The sequence below is a fragment of the Strix aluco genome, chromosome 21, assembly GCF_031877795.1.
Source record: "Strix aluco isolate bStrAlu1 chromosome 21, bStrAlu1.hap1, whole genome shotgun sequence".
Lineage (NCBI taxonomy): Eukaryota > Metazoa > Chordata > Aves > Strigiformes > Strigidae > Strix > Strix aluco.
The window spans coordinates 6401947-6424082 of NC_133951.1; the positions used below are offsets into that span (position 1 = coordinate 6401947).

The 22136-nt window shown below is 54.5% G+C and overlaps 1 pseudogene; it reads left to right on the top strand.

The window, feature by feature from the left end:
• Positions 1-10020: 10020 nt before the first annotated feature.
• Positions 10021-14180, top strand: LOC141932986 (large ribosomal subunit protein mL38-like; annotated as a pseudogene).
• The last annotated feature ends 7956 nt before the right edge of the window (positions 14181-22136 follow it).

A 22136-nucleotide genomic window follows, 5' to 3' on the forward strand; every position in this document is an offset into this window, starting at 1 on the left:
AACGCTGAGCTGTTTGGGGCTGTGAGCATCCCCAGTGGGAAGAAATAAGCTCAGGTTCAAGGAAACGGTCACCTTGGGTGCTGCAGGGCCGGATCCTGCTGGGGCTGGGACATGTAGGGAGAAGGCAGCAGGGAGGGTTTCCCCGGGTGGCTGAGCTCACCCTCCTCGGAGCAGGCCCCTGCTTGATCACTCCCCGCTTCGTTAGCCGCGGTTGCCGCTGCCCTCGCGGGCCAGGCTGTGGTTGAGAGGGTGGCAGCAGCTCTTTGCCCTTTGGATCGGCTTCAGTAGTCTTGCACAGAGCCTGGTGTGGGGAGGCAGGGCTGGATCTGTCCCCGCTTACTTGGGCTGTGCAGTGGGCCCCCCCCGGGGCAGGGTTGGGGGGGGTCTCTGGGGAGCTGCTGCCCCTTCTTGGCTGCTGAAGGTGTGATGAATGGTAAGTGCTGCCCGCAGTGCAGTGCCCCCGGGACTCACCCCCGCCACTCCCCTCTCTCAGGCCGTGGCGCTCTCCCAGGATCTCCTCGAGGAGATCGGCGGGATGAAGGCGGCGCAGTCCCACATGGAGGAGGACATTCGGATGATCCAGGAGACGCTTGGCATGGTGAGCTGCTGTCGGTGTCCCCAGGAGGCAGCTGGGCCCTCACCCCCCCTCCCTGCCTCTGTGTCACCCTGCTACCCCTGCCCCACGGCCCTGGGTGTCACCCGGCGTGAAGGGTGCCAGGAGGGAAGAGCAGGAAGGGTGTCCCAAGGCTGAAGAGGTAACTGCATGCACCAACCAAAGTGACGCGAAGACATTTTTTAACTAAACAGCTGTAAAGAAAGAAACATGGGTGCTAAGAAGGAGAGGAGATAAAGATCTACCCATGCAACACAGCCACAACCCTGCCTGGCATCCCTCTGTCCTGTGCCCAAGTTAATTTTTGGATGCTCCTTTTCAATCCTGCTCCTGTGTCTGGGCTGCCATCCCTCTCCTTGTCCCGCTCCAGGGGAATCTCCAGGACGCTGCCGGCCAGCTGCCAGCCCTCCGTGACCAGACGGCGTTGGACAGTGACATAGTACGGCCGCGCACACGCCCGGATCCTGCTCCAGGAAGGAGGCGGCTGCGTGGCCGGGGCACCGGTGCACCCAGTCCCTCGGTGTCAGGGCACGGTGCCAGCAGGGCTGGGCAGCGATGCTGGAGGGGGTCAGTGCTCCTGTGGGTGCCATCTCACCCGGCTACGTGGCCAGGGTGGACCCCCTAATCCCTTTTTTCCCCAGAAAAATCTGAAGGAAAGGCTGAGCCTCTACCCAGCCCCGGAGGAGGTGAGCAACATGGTGCGCTGGGAGGTGCTGGAGGATTGCCTGGTGGGCAGTCTCTGCCTTTGGGGTACTTGAGTTTGGCTCCGTGAGCTGGGGGGTTTGAGGACAGGGCGGGTGGCCCTTGCTGCTGCACTTCCGCCCATAAACCTGCTCCCCTTTGCCTCCTCTTCGCAGGATGGCAGTGAGGGCCAGGCTGCCCCCGCCGAGCCCCCCACTGCAGACATGGACGCCCCGCATGGGGCAAGCTCAGCGCTGGGACTGAGGGACCAGGGACACAGCCTGCACCCGGGACCAGCAAGGGGACTCCACAGGGGCAGCCTGGCTCCCCGGGGACGCAGAGAGCACCAGTGGCCCCTGAGAAGGGGGCAGGTGCTTCGTCAGATAAGACAAAGTCTTCTGATGCCCATGCCCCCACCCTGGGGACACAGCCAGGATCCCCTGGCATCAAGACCCCTATGCTGGGGAAAGAGTCAGGGGCCCCTGACACCCAGACGTTCACCCCAGGGGCACAGCCAGGGTACTCTTGACACCCAGAGCCTTACCCCAGGGGTGCAGCCAAGTACCTCCAGCACCCAAACCACCACCCCAGGGGTGCAGCCAACACCTCCAGGGACCCAGGGAGGAGGAGCAGGGGTTCACCCAAGCCCCTCCCCCATGCACTCCAGCCTTTCCGGCACTGAGAAAGTCCCTGCTTTCTCAGGGAAGGCGAGCTGGCAGCAGTCCCTGGGGGGGGGCTGCGGGGATGCCAGGGGTGGTTTGGGTGGGGAGGAGGCAGCTGAAGGGCCCCTGGGCTGGGACAACAGAGGGGGCTGTGCCCTGACTCATCCACCACTGCCAGGTGCATTGTTTGGAGTCGATAGAAAGGGGGGTGGGTGGCAGAGCAAGTGGCTTGGGAGGTCAGGGCCTGGGGCTGAGCAGTGTCCTGGGCCTGGGGGGAAAGGAGGTGGTGGCCAGCGAGCCCCCACCCATGGCCCTCCTGCAGTGGGGGACACTGAAAAGTCATCACCACCCCCCCCACCCCCCTCCCCACCTCAGAGCAGGGTTTGCCTAAAAGCCTGGCAGCCCTGCTATCAAAGGGCTGCCTGCAGGGCTGAGGCCTGGGGGCCTCATCACATGGGTGGGTGATGGGGCTGGGGAGGGGGACACAAGCTGCCAGGGGGTGGGTTGCAAACCGCAGTATTTTGTGAGGGTGCAGGATGGGGTTTGGGCTGCACCCCAGGACAATGGGGGTCCTCGTTGTGCTCACGTGGCCCCCCCATGGCTCCGGGGTCTCCCCTTCCCTCTGCTGCCCCCTTGGGGGATGGCAGCAGCAGCTTCTGCAGGCAGAGCGCAGGCAGCACGTGGGACTCGGTGCAGCCTCCTGGGGGGGGCCTGTCCCCACTGGTAATGCTGTGGCTTGTGGGGGGCTCACGCCCATTCTCAGTGCCCCTGCAGGGATGTGCTCCCAGCAAAGAGAGAAGGCAGGGGCAGCTGGTGTTAAAAAAGTGATTTTTTTTTTTTAATTATTTTTAAATTAATAAAAAACCTTCACCCTGTTTTTTGTTGGGTTTTTTTTGTTTTCTTTTTAGCAAGATTGATTTGAAAACTAAAAAACCTCCCCCCAGCTCCCCCCTCTCTGGGGAAGGGCCATGATTGGCAGTTGCAGGGACAGGAGGGGCATCGCCTTGATAAATCCCCCTATGCCCTGGGGGTGCCGAGGGAGGGAGGATGGGGTTGGGGGGGGGTCTGTGCAAGAAGCCAGGCTGAATTTCCGAAGCCAGAGAAGAGGCGTGTTTGCTCTGGGCACTGCAAAAAGCGTCCAGGAAATCCAGAGCCAGGGATGAGGGGGCCAGTGGCTCTGTGTCTGTGGCCACGATCTGGGGTGCCAACAGCTGCCTCCATTTATTTTTTGTTATTTCCCCCCGGCCCTTCCTTCTCCTGCCCTGCTGCAGGGATGCTGGGGGGGGAGCCACAGGGAAACCCCCCCACCGAGCCACCCCCGTGCTGCTTCCCCTTCTCTCTGGATTTATATACATTAGATATATATTATATACTTAAAAAAAAAAATGGGGGGAGAAAAGACCAGCTAGTGACTCTTGCAGAGGCTCTCATGGGCCGGTGGCCTCCCTGGCAGCATGTCCCGTCTTCCCCCCCCTTAAAAATAATAATAAAACCACAGGGGTGGCGGGGGGATGGTGCGTTGGGGACACAGCATCTGCCCGACCTGACCAACCCAGACCTAGGTTGCCATCCCGTCAGCATCAAACCTCAGCGTTTTCTCTCCAGCCCCAAGACCCTCCCCTTGCTGTTGCTGCACCACTGTGCTGATGGGGCCTGTGCTATTTTAGGGAGTCTTACAGCTTTTCCTGCCGGTCCCGAGTGCTGTCTAGACAGCTTGAGCAGCCCCTGGGCGTAGCTTTAGCACTCCTGAGCCCCCCGCTCTGCCGCTGACTTGGAGGTAAAACTTAGGGGAACTCCAGGGAGGGTTTAGCTTCTTGCCTCAGTGCATCTTGTTCCCATCTCTTAATCTCTCTGCTCCCACTTTGAATTCAGTCCTCCCAGTTTGGAAGACAAGAATACAGACTAGATGCTTTGGTTTTAATGCCTGAAAACAGGTATCTGGTGTCATTTAAAAGAGCGAGTTCTGCTTCCTGCTTGCCCACCCTCATCCTTTCTTGGAAATGGTCTTTGAGTGCCTCACCCAAGGGGGTGCTCTGACCGTGTGACGGTCCGACCTGGAGGTTTCTAAGGGAAAAGAAATTCTTGGAGGAGGACATTCGGATGATCCAGGAGACGCTTGGCATGGTGAGCTGCTGCCGGTGTCCCCAGGAGGCAGCTGGGCCCTCACCCCCCTCCCTGCCTCTGTGTCACCCTGCTACCCCTGCCCCACGGCCCTGGGTGTCACCCGGCGTGAAGGGTGCCAGGAGGGAAGAGCAGGAAGGGTGTCCCAAGGCTGAAGAGGTAACTGCATGCACCAACCAAAGTGACGCGAAGACATTTTTTAACTAAACAGCTGTAAAGAAAGAAACATGGGTGCTAAGAAGGAGAGGAGATAAAGATCTACCCATGCAACACAGCCACAACCCTGCCTGGCATCCCTCTGTCCTGTGCCCAAGTTAATTTTTGGATGCTCCTTTTCAATCCTGCTCCTGTGTCTGGGCTGCCATCCCTCTCCTTGTCCCGCTCCAGGGGAATCTCCAGGACGCTGCCGGCCAGCTGCCGGCCCTCCGTGACCAGACAGCGTTGGACAGTGACATGGTACGGCCGCGCGCACGCCCGGATCCTGCTCCGGGACGGAGGCGGCTGCGTGCCCGGGGCACCGGTGCACCCAGTCCCTCGGTGTCAGGGCACGGTGCCAGCAGGGCTGGGCAGCGATGCTGGAGGGAGTCAGTGCTCCTGTGGGTGCCATCTCACCCGGCTACGTGGCCAGGGTGGACCCCCTAATCCCTTTTTTCCCCAGAAAAAGCTGAAGGAAAGGCTGAGCCTCTACCCAGCCCCGGAGGAGGCGAGCAACATGGTGCGCTGGGAGGTGCTGGAGGATTGCCTGGTGGGCAGTCTCTGCCTTTGGGGTACTTGAGTTTGGCTCCGTGAGCTGGGGGGTTTGAGGACAGGGCGGGCGGCCCTTGCCGCTGCACTTCCGCCCATAAACCTGCTCCCCTTTGCCTCCTCTTCGCAGGATGGCAGTGAGGGCCAGGCTGCCCCCGCCGAGCCCCCCACTGCAGACATGGACGCCCCGCATGGGGCAAGCTCAGCGCTGGGACTGAAGGGACCAGGGACACAGCCTGCACCCAGGACCAGCAAAGGGACCAGCAAGGGGACTCCACAGGGGCAGCCTGGCTCCCCGGGGACGCAGAGAGCACCAGTGGCCCCTGAGAAGGGGGCAGGTGCTTCGTCAGATAAGACAAAGACTTCTGATGCCCGTGCCACCACCCTGGGGACACAGCCAGGATCCCCTGGCATCAAGACCCCTACGCTGGGGAAAGAGTCAGGGGCCCCTGACACCCAAACCTCCACCCCAGGGGCACAGCCAGGGTCCTCTGACACCCAGAGCACTACCCCAGGGGTGCAGCCAGGGTTCCCCAGCACCCAAACCACCACCCCAGGGGTGCAGCCAGGGACCCCCAGCACCCAAACCACCACCCCAGGGGTGCAGCCAGGGACCCCCAGCACCCAAACCACCACCCCAGGGGTGCAGCCAGGGTCCTCTGACACCCAGAGCACTACCCCAGGGGTGCAGCCAACACCTCCAGGGACCCAAGGAGGAGGAGCAGGGGTTAGAGATCCCCCTTGACACTGGTCCCAGGGCCACATCCCCTTTGCAAGAGCCGTCCGTGCCCTGGTGATCCTCAGGCTCCTGCAGTGTCTCCGATCGCTACGCAGAGACGGTGGAGGCTCTCCGCCAGATCGGGCAGCTCAGCCACCCCTGTGCCAGCCTGAAGGAGCAGGTGGCCCAGCTGGAAGCCAGCAAGTCAGACCACGCCGAGCTTGAGAAGCTGCGCCTGCTCTTCTCGGAGGGAGGTAGGAGCCCCTGGGGGGGCTGGCAGGGGGGTGTTTGGCATGGGGACACCCTGGGCTGGGGGCTCATTGTGCTCAGAGCCTGGCCTCAAAGGCGAGACCCCCTCACTGACAGCATGTCCCCTCGGACCACATCTAGACAAGGAGAGCATCGCCAGCGTTCTGGCCGACCTCCAGGGCCGGGTGTCCTCGCTGCAGGGCCTGACCAGTGACCTGCAGGGCGAGAATGGGAAGGTGAGCTGGCAGCAGTCCCTGGGGGGGCTGCGGGGATGCCAGGGCGGAGTTGGGCAGGGAGGAGGCGGAGGACATGGAGTTGTTGGAGGCAGAGACATAACTCGGGGTGGTGAGAATCAGGCTGTTCCGGGAGCAGCCCAAGGCTGGGTGGGTGAGGGTGCTGCTGGAGTAGCTGGTGGTGTTGCTCTGCACCCCAGACTGGCACACACGAGAAGCTCAGCAGGGGCAGGTCTTTGCCATCTCTTGGGAAGACACGAGAGAGTGTCCAGGACAGCAGGTCATACGTTGGTTTCCCCTGTGCCCATCCTAGGAGCGGGCAGAGGTGAAGATACGGGTCTGCGCACTGAGAGCCCAGGAGGAGCAGCTGGCGAGAGAGAAAGAGCTGCTGGATGAGGCCTGGCAGGAGCTGAAGGCAGACAGGGAGGAGGTGAATGGGGCTGCGCTGCGCGTCCGGCAGCAGGAGGAGGAGCTGAAAAGCGTGACCAAGGTAAGCGGAGCATCTGCGCTTCCGTTCCCAGCTGCACACGGGCTGGCAGCAAAGCTGGGCTTTCACAGCCCTGCCAAAGCAGGGACAGAAAGCCTGTCCTGGAAGGGGAAGGAGGGGATGCCCAAAGGAGTCGTGCCCCAGGGCAGCGCGGGTCCCTGTCCCCAGCCTCCCCAGCTGCTCTGCCTTGCAGCTCTCCTCCCAGAAGTATGAGGAAGGGCAGCGAGCCCTGCAGGAGGCACACAGGGTCGAGTCGCAGGACCAGTCGAGGCTGCAGTCCCTGCAGTGGCAGTTGGAGCAGGTCAAGCAGCAGCAGGAGCGTCCGCACCAGGCAAATACCCCCTTGCCTTCCCTTGTGGGCCTGGGGCCGCCGTGCCAAGGGCCTGAACCTTTGCCAACAGCTTCTCTCTCTCCCTTTCTCCCCTGGATGGGGCAGGACCAGTCTAGCATGGCTCAGCAGAGGAGCCAGCTCCAACAGCTGCGCCAGGAGCTGTCCAAGAGCCCCATGATGCTGCGGACCACAGGCTGGGACTCCAGTGCCCCTGAGAGTGGCTTCTCCAGCATGCTGTGTAAGGCTTTGTGCTTGCTGCTGGTGGGAAGGGACGTGCTGGGGGGCAGCTGCACTTGTATTCCACTTCTCAGGAGGCTTGGTCCGTTCCTGGGGGCTGTTTTAGTTCCCCTGTATATAAACCTCAGATGGGTGTTGGCCGCCTTGTCCTCTGAAGGAGCTCAGCGAAGCTCTGAGCCAGGGCAGTGCCAGGAGAGGGCAGAGAGGCCAGGAAGGGAGAGGCCGGTGGGTTGAAGCCCATTTGCACTGGGAGCGTGGGGAGGATCCTGCTGCAGGGACACGCAGGCAGCACCCAAAGGGATGCTGTGTCGTCTCCATCTGCGGTTTCTCTGACGGCGGCAGCACCACACAACTGGGCTTCTGTTCCAGGCTTTCCACCTCCCATCGGCAGCCCGGGAGGTATCCAAGAACTCCTGGCCAGGGCCAGCTCCGCCGAGCTCAGTGCCACCCTGGCGATGATGAAGTTCCGAGCCCTGCAGGTGAGTTGGTGGGAGACGGGGGTGGGAAGGGGCTTCAAACCCGCTGGGTGGGAGCAGGGCTGGGTGAAGCCTGATCTGAGCCTGGTAGGAGACAGCCCAGGCTGTGGCTCAGATCATTACTGAGCTGTGGGGCTGGGTGGGCTTGGAGAAGCCCCGGGCACCTAGACGAGTGATGGCAGAAGCAAGGACGGGTGGATCCTCCTCACAGCTGGTCTCAGGCTGATGGAGAACGTCCTCCATGGGGTTGCCCTTGTCCTCGCCCTGTCCGTGGATGGGAGAAGCCAGCTCTGTTGGCCTCTGGCATCATGATGTCCCCGTCTGTCACGGTCCACTCGGTGGACTCGTGATGGTTCGTTTGCTACGATCTCGAAAGTGCAAAATTAAGGCGACCAACACCAAAGGGGATAGCAGTAATCAAACAGTGAAACTTTATTGGGTTGCCTGTGAAGAGGCACGCGATAGTTAGAGATGGGTGAAAGAAAGGAGAAAAGTAAAGTTAAGTTTTAGAGAGAAGAGGGAGAGAGGTTATAGCTACCACCGCTGATCTCACGACGTCCTAACGGTCCCGGGTCCAGCTGATGCTGCGTCGTCGATCGTCGTGGTCCTTGGTGGGGAAGCTTCCAATTTTCGTTGTCCAGAAGTAATCTTTTATGCTTAGTAACACACCTTGCTCCACCTCTGCCTCGGGGGTCTCCGCCCTTCTCAGAATTCAATTATCATATCTCCACCCCTCTCGAGCAAGGCCATCGCGCGTGCGCGGGGGGGAGTATCCGAGGTGTGGTCAGTCTCGGAGGTGGGTAACCTTCAACCAGGAGGTGTGTTTTGGTATTATAATGAAGCAAAGTTCATCTGAGGTTCATGATTTCTTCATCGGTGTTATGGCAACAGTCACGATCCATCTTTTTGACAATGGCTATGCAATTATCACTAACTGCTCTGGCTAGGCCCAGGTACCGAACAATAGCACAACACTCTTTGTACTGCACGGCTCAGGCACCAAAGAACAGCACTGCACTGCCTGCACCACACGGGTCAGTACTCAGGAGAACAGCACAGCACTGGCTGTGCCACACAGTTCTGCATTCAGGAGCCTTTGCACCACATTCCATTCCAGGGGTCGGCAGCTGCGCTCCAAACAGGCTGTTGTCGGGTACCTCACTGTCCATGTCCCTGATGACAATGTTGAGACAATGCTGATCTTCTGACCGACTCTTACACCGTCCTCTCCCGTCAGCCCGACGATTCCCTGCTGGGCCCTTCCCCAGGTGGGGCTGCTCTTTGAGGCTTCCGCTGTGGGTCTTGCTGAGAGTGTGAGGTTGTGGGCTCTGGGCGGGGGGAGCCCCCACACCCCAGGGGGTACCACGGATGGTAGCTGCCCCCTGCTGACTGCAGGAAGGAGGGTTTGGGATGCTTCCCTCCCTCATGAGTGACACCCGGGACTGTCAGCCCCCTTCTGTGGCACTCTCTGATACCCCTTCCATCCATCCCTCTCTTCTCAGGACCACGCTTACTTAGATAATGAGCAGCTCTTCCTGGAGTCCCTGAAGAAAAGCGTCCTACAATGCTCCTTTTGTGCCAGGCTGAAGGGGTGGCGTCCCCAGGCCATGCTCAAGGGATGGCTGAGCAATAAACCGATCTTCACACGATCACCAGAGTTACTGTACTTCTTGAGGCCTGGGTGCTCGGTGGACCTTTCCACAAATCAAGCACAGCAACAGCAGGTTTTTGTGCTGCTTTTATACACAAAAATCAGAGGCTTTTCCAAATACGCCTATTGGATACGGATTGGTTAGTGATTAACATCCTGCATGCTTCTACTACTGCGTGTGCTCAGGGAAAGGGTCTCAACCCGGGCAGCGTCTTCTGAACCTGTGTGTGTGTGTGTGTGTGTGGTTTTTAGTATTATAACGAAGGTAGTTCACTTCCAGGACACTCAAAAGTTAGTTTTATTGCCACGTTAATTAATCGGTTGTTCACTGTGCTAGGTTGTCCAATATTTCATCCCCAGCACAATCCCAGACCTTCTCTTTATGTTCCAGGGTGTTCCACTTGTTTCCTAGGGTTTGGAGATCACAGTCTATCCTGTATGAATTTCTCATCACTAGCGCAGGTTTTCTTGACCACGCTTCAAAGTCCCACTTGCCCGAGCTTCAACCCCTTGGGTGCGGTACCTGTAGCCCCTGGCGCGATCCTTAACCACGGCTACGAGCAGATGTGGACTGTGCCAAGAGCCACGGTGTGTGTGGCCTCCATCTCTGGGGGTGGCAGCAAGGGCCGCTCTGGGCGTGGGGCAGAGGGGCAAGGGCGGAGGGAAGAGCGGGTCCCTGCGGGGCTGTGGGTGGGTTTGTAGTCAGGCGCGGTGCCAGGCAGCCCCGTTGCTCTGGCAGCGGGGGCCTTGCAGGGCCGGCGGTGCGCGGCGCAGCCCCTGTCGCCATGGGAACGGGGGCCTTGGACTGCTGGCGGCGCGCAGCATGGCGGCGCCTTTGCTGAGCGCGGCGCTGCGGGGCGGGCGGACGTTCGGCACGACCGGTGAGGCGCGGGCCGGGGAGCCCCGGTTCCCCGTGAGCGGGCAGTGGGAGGCGTTTGGAGTGTGTGTGTGGCGGGGCGGGGAGCCCTCGGCCGCCTGGGTTCCGCAAGCGTGCTGGCGGGGACGGCTCCGGGAGGGGGGGGTGGCAGCGGCCAGGGACCGCGCTCCCGCTCTCCCGCTCTCCCGCTCTCCCGCTCTCCCGCTCTCCCGCTCTCCCGCTCTCGCGCTCTCCCGCTCTCCCGCTCTCCCGCTCTCCCGCGCTCCCGCTCTCCCGCGCTCCCGCTCTCCCGCTCTCCCGCTCTCCCGCTCTCCGCCCGCCCCGGGCGCTCTTGGTCTTGTTTCTCGCTTTCTGTCTAAAGCGGGAACTCTGTCCTCTTCCAGCTGCGCTCTGCAAGCGGGCGGCCCCGCTGGGGCCGATGCCCAGCGAGGAGATTGACGTGGACAACTTGGAAGCGCTGGAAAAATACCGCAGTTTCACTCGCTACTTCAGGCTGGCGGAGAAGGAGAGCAGGAAGCCCCGCTGGTGAAAGACGTACCGGCAGCACACCTGCCGCCCGCCAGGTACTGGTGGGAGGAGCTGCTCCGCGCGAGGTTTTGCTGCTGAAGGTCGGGGCAGCTGTGGTTGGGTTTGCCCCAAAGCCTGCCCTGTAAGGAGCTGATGAGGTGCTTTGGCATGAGGTTGGCCCTTTCCCGGTGCAGAAGTTTGCAGAGTGCAAATGTCTTCAGGGGAAATGGATGTTAGTTTTTTGGAAGGAGGGCGGCTGGCCGGGACCTGCTAAAAGACGTGGAGCAAAGTAAAGTCGTGAGTCCTTGGAACCCCAGTAGTATCAGAGAAAGCAGATGAGGACCCAGAGCTTTAGAGCTGCAGCAAATAATAGCAAATTTGGCTGCTCTGCTGAGCAGGCTCAGAGACCAGAGCTGCTCCCCAGCTGGCAAACCTGCGGGCCTGGGAGTGTGATGGTTGGGGAGGGAGGAGGGAGCAGAAGGGTGGAGGTGCAGAGGGAGGGCAGAGGTGGTAGAATCGAGTCTCTGACATCTCGGAGTTTGTGTCTCTTTCACATGCTCCCTACTGTTTGGCAGGGGTTTTGTGTTTGGGTATTTGGAGATTCATGTTTTTCCCATACATGATTTTTTCACCCCTCTCTGAAGAGCCAAAGACCGACATCAGCCTGCCGCGTGCTAAGCTGCTGCGGGCACAGGAGAGGAAGGAAAGAAAAAAGATCCTGAGGGAGAACCGCCAGAGTGCCGAGATGGAAAGAGCAGCGCGGCTCCGGACTGGTCTGTGCCGCACCACCTCCCTCCCTGCCCCGGCCGCTCTGGGCCCCCAGCTGCCTCCTGCAGCGTTTCTCTCTCCTTGCGGTGCTGACTCCCCTCGACGAAGTCAGAGCTGAGTGGGAGAAGACCAGCGGCCCTTTCCACAAGCAGCGTGTGGCGGAGCACTGCGGGATATTTCGTGACTTGTTCAAGGGGGCCACGTTCACCCCCTGGGTTCCCTTGAGGGTGGAGTACAGCCCAGAGGACGAGTACCTCATGCCGGTCTGCTATGGGAACGTGGTGACGCCGTCAGAGGTGTGTGAGGGGAGCTGGGAGCAGCCTCGAGCCCATGTGTGTTTCTGTCAGATGCTTCTAACAGGCGTTGCTTGTTCTGGGGATTTCTTTTGCAAGGGTATTTCCCCTGTGATGAAGGAAATATGTTTCTTGGACACGACAAGGACAGAGCTTTGCAACAGGGTCGTTGTCTGTCAGCAGGCTGGTGTTTGTTAAAGCCCCCTGGGGGCTCTCCGGGTGGAGCTGGCTTACTGGGTGGTGGTGTGGCTGTGCCCGGTTTCCTGGCCATGCCCGTGACAAGTGCACGTTCTTTGCCTTGGAAATTGTGATCTGGTCTGAATGGAAGCTGTTGTTTGAGCGATTTACATTCCCTTTCTGTTGCTCTTCTAGGCTTCCAGTCCCCCTGCAGTGTCATACGAGGCAGATAAAGGCTCCCTCTGGACTTTGTTGCTGACAAATCCAGGTGAGTAGCGGGTTCTTTAAAAAAAAATCTTTGAGCTGGGTTGTTTCACTCTGCTTTTGGTCAGCTCCTGTTTCTTTTGGCTGCACAAGCTGACGTGAGGTGATATCTGGAAAGCAGGGACATCTTACGTATGCAGGAGAGATTGTAGCCTCCCCAAATTTCTGGCGGTTGAGAGATGGAACAGTGATGCAACGGGACCTGTGTCAGAGTGTAGAGGGAAGAATTCCCTGACTCCCGTCTTTTGTTTACCCCCCAAAGCCCTCTCTCCCTTGGCAGTCTGCCTGGGGGGTAGGTTAGCTGACACTGTTTGCCCTGAGAAACCAAAGCACAGTGACGCGAAGCAGCTGAGCAAGAAGTCCTTTTAGTCTTGGAATTCCATGTGTAGAGTTCTTTGCTCCTCCTTTTAAGCTCAATCCTATAAGGTTGAGTTACTTTTCTGGTAGGAAAGGAGTGCTGGGAGGTCTCGAGCTGCCCCCTCCCTTCAGAGCGGATCCGGGCATGGGGTTGGTGCAAACATCAGGGTGTCCCTGAGTCACCTTTCCCTGTGGTGTGCGTTTGCAGATGGACGTTGAAGAGATGCGGACTCGGAGCACTTGCGCTGGCTGGGGTGAGTACGGCACCTCGCAGCCGCGCGCTGCTTGGCTCAGGGAAGTCCCAGGCGGAGCAGGCAGAAACTCCTCCAGCAGAGCTCGGGAAAAAGGATGCCTGTGAGAACAAACAGCCTGAAGAGAGAGAAGGGATGGGGGGAGTGGAGGCCCTCCCAGCCGGGGAACGTCTCAAGCACTCGCGAGTAGCGGAACTGTGGTTGTGGGGTGCAGAGTGTGGAGCTGATGAGGCTGCCTGGGCAGCACAGGGTGGGCTGGAGGAGGGAGCCCTGTGGAGACGGGACGGTTCTGGTGGCAGAGGGGAGGACACCAGGAAGTTCCCTCAAAGGGCAAGAAAGGAGCGAAATCAAATCCCCGATGGTGGGTGTCCCCCTGCAAACCCCTTCCCGGGCACAGACGTTGCTCTGAGCCCCGCCAGCCTCTCGCGTGTGTCTCCCTGCGGCGCCGCTGCAGCGTCTCCTGCCGCGCTCCTCGGCCCGCGGCTGGGGGGGGTCTGTCTCGTGAAGAGCCGCGCGGGCGGGCAGCGCGCGCCGCGCAGCGGGTGCGGAGAGGCGGCGGTTGGGCCGTTGGGCGCCCGGCGGCGGAGAGGTGGGGGCTCCCCGGGGCGGCGGCAGGCGGTGTAATAAAACATATATGGTATTTGTTATTCAAATCTCAAGGGGAAAAAGAAGTTGTAGTCAGGATGTTGTGGCCGAACAGTTTTGTAATTCTCTTCTGTAAATAAGAAATAAGATATATGTATATAGTTTCTATTGTTAAAATCAGTTGTTAGAAGGGAGCTAAAATGGCCCCCATCTTCAAGCCACTCCAAAAACACCTGTGCTGAGTCATCCCCCCTTCTCTGATGGAAACCTGAGAAAAGCCCGCGAAAACCGGAGAAAAGCCCGCGAACCTTGTTTACACCTTTGCAGACCCCTCAGGGTACGCCCATCATGAATATGGATGAAGCCTACACTATAAAGGGACTCAGTTCTGTCCTGTGAGGTGTGTGTCTTGGTAGAGCAGAGACTCCCGGCACACCCAGCGCTGTTTTGCTCACTTGCCGCTTGCTAATAAATTTTTATTGATCACTAAAACTTGAGAAGTGGTTATTTCCCACTAAATTACAAGTAATCAATAACAAATTTGGTGCTGTGACTCGGATCCAGATCTTTTGGTGCGAAACCCCGGATAGGGGAGGCGCCCTATCTTCGGATAGCCCCAGTCTGAGGATCTCGTGGCCAAAATGCTGGATATCCGAACCCCTTTTAATTCGGACTCGGGAGTGAGCAAAAGAATCTGCAGAACCCCTTAAATTTTGTGCACGAAGACCGATCGAAGACTCCGGGGAGGAGTAAGTATTTGCGTTTGTGCGGTTATCCGTTCGGTTGGGATTGGTAATCCCAGAGTGCGAGTGAGTGAGAGGTCTCGAAGAGATCACCCGAGTGCGGACCCTTTAGTCGTGCAATTCTCGTAGCCCGCGAGGGAGCGAGTCACGAATAAGGGGAGCGTGTGTGTGTGTGAAAGAAGGCACTCTGGAAGATGGGACAGAGGGAAAGCAAGCCCTCTGGATCCATGGGTGGGGGCAAGGAAGAATTGCCGGATATCCCACTAGATAGTCCTTTAGGAGTTCTGTTAGAGAATTGGAAAAATTCCCCAAGAAGTCATGACATCCACCTCCCCCCCGCCCCCCCCAACTCCCCGGGGCTGAGGAGCTTCCCCCGCCCCGGGGCACCGTTGCCTTCGGGGTGGAGGCAGCTGAACTCCTCCCGCTGCTGGCTCCAGCTGGGAGAGGGCTTGTTCCCGGGGCGCCACCGGCCCGACCCGAGCAGTGTGCCCAAGCCGAGCCCTGGAGCAGTGTCGCGGAGCCTGGCCCAGCGTGGGGGAGCGGGGGGGGCAGAGCTGCCCCCTCCCCAGCCGGGAGGGCCCGTCCTGAGCACCCAGCTGCCCTGGGGGGGGTGGGGCTGGGGCAGGGGGCACCGAGCGGCCCTAGTGAGGCTCCGTAATGCCAAATTAGCGTTTAGGTTTCTGCTCAGAGACAGGCTGCAGTAAACTGTCTCAAGGGGGCTCTGTGCTGAGCCCCCCCCTTTCTAACCCGCTCATACTTGTAACCAATGATTCTGACCCCGAATCTCCCAGACCCCCTCAGCGGGTTACCCGAAGCAAAGTTAAGGAAGGGAGGTTATACCCCCTTAGAGAAATGCTTGTGCCAGGAGTGGGGGCACAAGGGGAACCGGGAGCGGGGTATGTTGCTGTTCCCCTCAACACTGGAGATGTGAGAGATTTTAAAAAAGAAATGGGGAACCTATTAGAGGACCCGCTTGGCGTAGCCGAACGGGTGGACCAGTTTCTTGGCCCAAATTTATATACCTGAGATGAATTACAATCTATCCTAGGAATTCTATTTACTATGGAGGAACGAGATATGATGAGGAGGGCAGGTATGAGACTTTGGGACCAGCAACATCAAGTGGGTCCCACAGCAGATCAGAAGTGGCTGTTGGTAAAACCCAACTGGAATAATCAAGACCCAGGCCACCGAACCCACATGGCAGATTTAAGAATGATCATAATTCAAGGAATTAGAGAGTCAGTTCCCCGAGGGCAGAATATTAATAAGGCTCTTAGTGAACAACAGAAGAAGGACGAGAAAAAGTTTACAGTTGTACTCGGGAGTAGATCCTGCCACCCCTGTGGGGCAGGCATTATTAAAGACTCAGTTTGTGGCTAAGTCTTGGGCAGATATTAGGAAGAAGCTAGAAAAGATCGAAGACTGGCAAGGGAGAGGAATAGATTAATTGCTGAGAGAAGCTCAGAAAGTTTAGGTGGATTCCTACTTGAAGTGGTGGTATTGTTCTCGTTATCAATTTGAATACCCAGATAATGATCTATTTCAATGTTGTTTCACTTCTTCCTGACTCGTTTATTATTCAGTATACCTTTGCCTGCTTGACTTGGTGATCAGAAGGTGACAGCTTATAACTTTCTGTCCTCTTGGTATTTTGAGGACTGTAGACAAGGATCAAAAGATCACTGTGATAGATACAAGCCCTTGGCTAGCTTCAGCAGCTTTCTTCTTAGCAGTGATGAATCAATTTAAATAAAGAAAATCGGAGTAAAATATTATCAGAGTGAAAGCAATAGTCCAAGAGGGAAGGAAGTGAGCAGATCTGCAGCTTAATCTAGCTGCCTGTTCTTCAAGCAGGCAGCTCTCTTACATCATTGGCAGGAGTTGGGGAAGAAAAAAAAAAAAAAAAAAACCCACAACAGAATCAGGGTTCTAGCATACAGGCAGGTATATGGGCTGGGGAGCCAAGTTCAAGCTAATTTGCCCCCGGACCACATTCTTTTGGAGCTGCTAATCTGGTTTGTACTTCTTAGCCAAAAGACGGGGAACTAACATAATTGTAGCACACTGACTAGGCAGCTCATAAATGTTGTGTCTTTTCCAAAGGAGGAGGATGCTGCTGTGCCCTTTGCAGACTTTCTCCTCAACAGGCCGTGGCCCAGAGCTTGCCAGTTTTGTAATTTGTGATGTGCTATGTAAACACCGCGCAGCGCGTGTGTGGTATAGCTGCCCAGATGCTTTATTTGATTGCATCTGGAAGTACATGTGCAACAGTCTAGGTAGATTTAAACTACCCTTGCTCTAAATGTCTAGACCCAGTAGGAGTTTCAGGTTGAGAGGAGGCAATGCAGAGTGTGTAACAGCTCAAACATGCAGCAAACTGCATTATTTTAGCCTGAAAACTGTTCTGTGCATTCCCCGGTGCCTGCATGTAATAAAGCTGTGCAGAACATGGATGTTTTATGTGATGTTTACCTGGAGGCCATGGTTTCTTTGGGATCAGAGATTTTCATTCATTGAATGGTTCTGCCTACTTTAATATGAAGGAAGTGGAATGTTTTTATTGCAAAAGGAAGGGGCATGTGAAGAAGGTTTGCCAGAGGAGAATCCAAGATGAGAAAATGTTTTCTGAAGATTAGTGGGGTCAGGGGCTCTATGTGCTGGGGACCCAAAGAACAAAGAGCCCTTGATAAAACTTAAAGTGGGTCCTCAGCGACAAGAGAGAGAGTTCCTTGTGGACTCAGGAACCGAAAGATCTACCATTCAGGCTCTGCCTCCAGGCTGTGAAGTATCATCAGAAAAAATCAGTGTAATAGGGGCTAAAGGTGAACCATTTGAGGCCCCGGTTCTTCATGATGTGATTGTTGAATCAAAATGCAAATAAGTGATTAGAACATTTTTATTAATTACCAGATTATAATTTACTTGGACGGGATCTGATTATAGAATTGAGAATTAATCTGAAAGTAGAAGAAAAAGAACTCAAAGTCAGATTATGCCCCCTCACAGTGGCGGATGAAGAAAAGATTAACCCAGAAGTATGGTATACCCCAGAGACAGTGGGTAGATTGGATATCACCCCCTTCGAAGTCACCATTAGGAACCCAGAGATCCCGACTAGAATCAAACAGTATCCCTTGCCGCAAGAAGACAGGAGAGGCTTAAAGCCTGAAATAGAGAGACTCCTTAATCAGGGGAATACTCCAATATTGCCTGTTAAGAAGGCAGATGGGAATTATAGATTAGTGCAAGAAATCAACAAAAGAACTGTAACCAGATTTCCTGTAGTAACAAACCCCCATACTACTCACTGGGGAGTACAAGCGTTGGTAAAATACATGTGCATAGGGATTTATAATGTTGCTAAGGGAATAATAAAAAGCTGTTTAACGTGCCAGAAAATTAATAAACACCAATTAAGAGAAAAGATTCAAGGGGGATGAGATTTGGCATACAGACCATTTGGAAGAATTCAAATCAATTTTACAGAACTACCAAAAGTAGGACAGTACAAATACCTCCTAGTATTGGTAGATCATCTCACTCATCATGTGGAGGCCTTTCCCACCACTCGAGCTACGGCAAATACTGTGGTAAAAATACTCTTAGAAAACATCATCCCTAGGTATGGAAATACAGAAGTAATCGATTCGGACAGGGGTCCCCACTTTGTGTCTAAAGTAATCAGAGAGACATTGACTTCCCTGGGGACCAAGTGGGAATTCCACACTCCCTGGCATCCACAAAGCTCAGGAAAAGTAGAAAGAATGAATGGGGAATTCAAGAAACAACTTACCAAATTGATGTTAGAAACAAAGATGTCTTGGGTTAAGTGCTTACCCCTAGCACTTCTGAATATCCAGACCCAGCCCCGAACTGATACTGGAATATCCCTGTTTGAAATGCTATATGGTATGTCCTATGAAATGGAATTTCCCACTGATCACCCAGCATTGGAAAAAGACAATTTGCAACCATACTTAATAAACCTCATGAATAGGAGAAAAGAACTGTGAAGAATATGGTGGTGATTCGTGTTAAAATATGATGACTTTGTTAAGAGTTTACCATGTACATGAGTTAAAGGAGATTTGTCATAGTTTGATTGTTAAAAGGAGTTTGGAGGTTTTTTTCCCTCAGTGACAGATGCTAAGCAGGTGGAAAATCACTGGCGGGACCCCTGTCAGAAGTCCCCAGCAACACCGGATTGTGCAGGTGAAATATGGTTGGAGGAATCCCTGCCAGGAGCCCCAGCCACACCAGAAAGCCCGGGAAAGTTTGAGGGACCCTGCTGCGTGTGTGAAGATGGGACTATAAAAGAGAGTGACGTAGCACCACCCGGTGCTACCCGGAGCAGGAAGCCCCCCCTGCCCCCCGGCGTGCCAATTTTTTTTTACTTGTTCTTATTGCAAATAAATTTATAAAAGATATTTTTGGCTCTGCCTCGGCATTTATAACAATTTGGTGACCTCGACGTGATACTTCGGGACCCGTGGAGTATTGGTTTCCAGGGGAGGCGCGCCCCACCTTTTAGGTGGCTCCCGAATTCCTTTGCTTCCTCGGACCGACACTATCACGAACAGAAGGCAATAAGAACAAGCAAAAGAAAAGCGAAATCCCCAGACAACGCTCCCCGGAGATTTCCCACGAAGGATCCAGGCGAAGACCTCGGACTGTGAGCGACGCTTGGTGCGGGAGGGGTGATTTTCTGCCTGAGTGAGTGCGGGGTGACTGAGACGTGACAGTGTCACGAAGCGAGTGCGGAGCCCTTCTAGCCGCGATTCCAGAGTCTCGCAAGAGGCCTGGCCGGCGAAGGGGCGAAGCGAAAGAAAAAAAAAGGTTTGAAAGGACTCAGGCAAGGGTTTTCAGGATAGGCATTATCCTAGGGTTGATACGGGATTAGTTTTATCCCAGGGTTGCCGGCAAGAGATTTGGGATAGGTTTTATCCCAGGGTTATGGGCCAGAAAGGGAGTAAATCCCGCAGCTCGGGGAACCCACGGAGAGGTTCCCAGAGAGGGAGCGATTTGCCTGACACTTCTCAGGACAGTCTCCTGGGTTATATGCTAAGAAATTGGGCTAATTGGTCAGAAACAAAATGGAAAAGTAAAGAAAAAATGATTCAGTATCGCATGGTCGAATGGACCGAAGAACCTATCAAATCTGATGATTTATTTTGGCCAAAATTTGGAACTACTGACCATTGGACATGTCAGGCGTTAAATTCATACCTAAGTAATAAAAAACCCTATAATCAAGAAGAATGTAACTATGCTCAGGTGTGGAGAGGTTCCCGAATAACATCAAAAATGTTATTACTAAAAAAATAAAAACACTAATAAGAAAACTTTCAAAGAAAAAGAACGGGAACCTTTAGAAAATCTTCCTCCTCCTCATGAGGGAAGCTCAGAGGATGAGGAACCAAAGCTTACCGCTCCTTCCCCTCCATCAACTAGCAGAACCAGCAACCAAGAAAAACAGAAACAAACAACAAATAGTGGGGCAGAGGTTTGGGAAGGCGTTGGCGGCGGCGGCGGGCGGCCCCTAGGACCGCGGCACGACCCCGCACCAGGACCCGGCCCCCCCGCGGCACCGCAGGGAGGGGGCCCGACGGCGGCTGCACCCCCGCGGGGGCTGCGCCGAGCGCTGCGGTCTGACCGCGGTGCTAGAGGAGCCCGGCCGGGGAATAAAGCAGAGAGCGAGCAACAGATTTTACAAATACGTTCGGGGGTAGACCCGACCTCCCCGGTGGGAGAGGCTTTGCTGAAAACTCAGTTCGTGGCCAAATCGTGGGGTGATACCAGAGAGAAATTAAAAAAGTTAGATGACTGGCAAGATCAGGGTCTGCAGGAGCTGTTGAGAGAAGCACAGAAGGTATATGTTAGAAGGGACGAAGAAAAGCAGAGAGTGAATGCAAAAATATTTGTTGCAGCAGTCAGAGAAACTCAGCGGAGAGAGGAGAAGCCTCCGAGATCTCGCCCTAATGAATCACCTGGAGCATTAGGTGGTGAAAAGAGAGGGACAGTAATTAGGGAAAACACATTAGCCTGCTATTATTGTGGAAAGAAGGGACATTTACAACGGAATTGTAGAAAGCGAGAGCGGGATGAAAGGATGTTTAAAGAAGAATAGGGGTGTCAGGGGCTCTATTTCCTGGGGACAAAGACATCAGAGGAGCCCTTGATGAAATTAGGTCCCCAGGGAGAGGAGTTTGAGTTTTTAGTAGATGTGGGTGCCGAAAAATCAACTGTGAAAAACATTCTGAGGGGATGTAAAGTGAAAAAAGAAACTGCTCTAGTAACAGGAGCTAAAGAGGAACCATTTAAAGTACCAATTGTCGGGGATGTAGAAATAGAATCCCAACCCCGTATCGTTATAGGGGATTTATTGTTGCTACCAGAGGCTGAAAATAACCTTCTGGGAAGAGATTTAATTACGGAGTTAAAATTAATAATAATACAAGAAAACTAAAAATTTATACATTAGCGGAAAAAGATGAACAAACAGATAGATCCCAAAGTTTGGTATACAAAAGGAGAGACTGAAAAACTTGAAATAAAACCTATTAAAATTAATTTAATTGATCCGGAGACACCAATTCGGATAAAACAATACCCCATTCCCCTAAAGGGTCGAGAGGGGTTGAAACCAATAATAGACGAATTACTAAGTAAAGGCACATTGGAACCTTGCATGTCTCCACATAACACACCTATTTTACCAGTTTTAAAATCAGACGGATCTTACAGATTGGTGCAAGATTTAAGGGCTGTGAATCAGTGAACTGTGGCTCGTCTCCCTGTGGTAGCAAACCCCTATATGCTACTTAACCAACTATCCCCTGACTATATTTGGTAAAGTAATGATTAAAACCTGGAAGGAGGAAAGCTTATCTCCTAGATGGGAAGGACCATTCCTGGTATTGTTGACTACGGAGACAGCTGTAAGAACTGCTGAAAGAGGATGGACTCATATTTCCAGGGTGAAAGGACCAGTCACAGGTGAATCAGATTGGAAGATCAAGTCAACGCCTGGAGATTTGAAGCTCCGAATGCGACGGAGTTAAAATAGGACTGGACTTACTGAGGCAGACAGAGCGACATCAACAGTAGTAAAGATCTTGAATCATCCACATGAACCCTGCGTGTATGTATATATGTTAAAAGGTTGTAACATTCACAGGTTTTTTTCGGTTTTAGACTGTTTTGCATGAAAACATAAGTCAGTTTGTATAGTTGGACAAAGAAACCGAAAGAAAAGGGAAGTAAGAGAGTGAGGGAAAAGCTGAGAGTAAGTCCAAGTGAGGGCAAGACCGGGTTGGCCTCCATTTTTGCTGTTAAGAAGACACAAACCCGACCGTTGGCAGCAACCCAATGGGCCCAGGGATAAACAGAAAAACGTGCCATACCGGACCTCACTATGGCGACTGGCTTTTTCCCCTCATTTTGTGTGTTGGCCTCGTGATGGCTAAAAAGGGTCAAAACGCTACCAGCTTATATGACCCCTTTGAAGAGAATGAGTTTGTTCTGTTAGCAAAAACTATAAGTAAAACTTTCAATTTAAGTCATTGCTGGGTTTGTGGGGGACCTTTGGGATTGTCAAGTTGGCTGTGGGTTTCTGTGCCACTTTCCCCATCACAAATTGTAAGTAACTATAGTGATGTTAATAATACTACCTGGGAAGATAGTGAAAAATGGCCAGTTCAATTTCCTAACAAGGGTAAATTTTGTCTGAACCGAACTCAGAAAGGAGGAGTTAATGTGGGAGAGAGTAAGTGTCAATGGACGCTTACACATAAATTAATTAACAAAGATAGAGGTATCTATATATGGTTGTGGCTTAATGAACAAGGATGCAGCAAAGGATTCAAAGGGTTCTGGTCAGACAAAAATGAAACTGAATATGCCAAACTACGAGGAAACGATTTTTATAATCAAACTTGCGAATGGAAAAATGACACTGGGTCCTGGTATTGTACTATACGGATAAATAATAATTTAAACGAGGTTTTCAGCGCTTTGGGTGACAAAAATACGACTTATTTTCAAACCCCAAGGACTGCAGAGGGACCATTTGCCAAAGGTACAAAGGCAAAAAAAGGCCACTATTGGAT